Raw genomic sequence first — 1,135 nt, 5'->3', positions numbered from 1 at the left:
TTTGATTATTAGACCAACCTAAAAAGGTAGAGGCCTGATCTGTAATAACGCAATGGGATAAAGCATCAACCTGGAATGCTAAGGTTGCTGGTTCGAAACCCTGGGCTTGCCTGGTCAAGGCACATATAGGAGTTGATGCTTCCTGCTCCTCCTCTCTCTCTCTCTCTCTCTCTCTCTCTCTCTCTTTCTCTCTCCTCTCTAAAAATGGAATAAAGTCTTTTTTTTTTTCTTTGTATTTTTCTGAAGCTGGAAACGGGGAGGCAGTCAGACAGACTCCCGCATGCGCCCAACCGGGATCCACCTGGCATGCCCACCAGGAGGCAATGCTCTGCCCACCAGGAGGCGATGCTCTGCCCATCTGGAGCGTCACTCTGTCATGACCAGAGCCACTCTAGCGCCTGGGGCAGAGGCCAAGGAGCCATCCCCAGTGCCTGGGCCATCTTTTGCTCCAATGGAGCCTCGGCTGCGGGAGGGGAAGAGAGAGACAGAGAGGAAGGAGAGGGGGAGGGGTGGAGAAGCAGATGGGTGCCTCTCCTGTGTGCCCTGGCCGGGAATCGAACCTGGGACTTCCGCACGCCAGGCCGACGCTCTACCACTGAGCCAACTGGCAGGGCCTTAAATAAAGTCTTTTTAAAAAAAAAAAAAAAAAAGGTAGAGAAAATATTTTTCCTCCTTGGCATGCTATGCAGAGCAATGGTTCCCAAGTGCTAGTCATGGACCAGTATCAGCTGAGGACCAAATATTTACCAGTCTTTGATATAAGGAAATTATAAACATAAAATAAATTTGTTCAGGCCCTGGCTGGTTGGCTCAGCGGTAGAGCGTCGACCTCGCGTGCGGGAGACCCGGGTTCGATTCCTGGCCAGGGCACACAGGAGAAGCGCCCATTTGCTTCTCCACCCCCCCCCTTCCTCTCTGTCTCTCTCTTCCCCTCCCGCAGCCAAGGCTCCATTGGAGCAAAGATGGCCCGGGCACTGGGGATGGCTCCTTGGCCTCTGCCCCAGGCGCTAGAGTGGCTCTGGTCGCGGCAGAGCGTCGCCCCCAGGTGGGCGTGCCGGGTGGATCCCGGTCGGGCGCATGCGGGAGTCTGTCTGACTGTCTCTCCCCGTTTCCAGCTTCAGAAAAATACAAAAAA

General features: G+C 54.3%; 1 non-coding gene across 1 annotated transcript; it reads left to right on the top strand.

The window, feature by feature from the left end:
- The first annotated feature begins 794 nt into the window (after positions 1–794).
- On the top strand, positions 795–870 carry TRNAA-CGC (transfer RNA alanine (anticodon CGC)). The gene has a single exon. It is a non-coding gene; the product is annotated as a tRNA-Ala (tRNA).
- Positions 871–1,135: the final 265 nt, after the last annotated feature.

Source organism: Saccopteryx leptura, chromosome 1, assembly GCF_036850995.1.
Source record: "Saccopteryx leptura isolate mSacLep1 chromosome 1, mSacLep1_pri_phased_curated, whole genome shotgun sequence".
Taxonomy (NCBI): Eukaryota; Metazoa; Chordata; class Mammalia; order Chiroptera; family Emballonuridae; genus Saccopteryx; species Saccopteryx leptura.
Note: the sequence above shows the minus strand (reverse complement) of the source record. Positions and strands in the feature narration are given on the sequence as shown.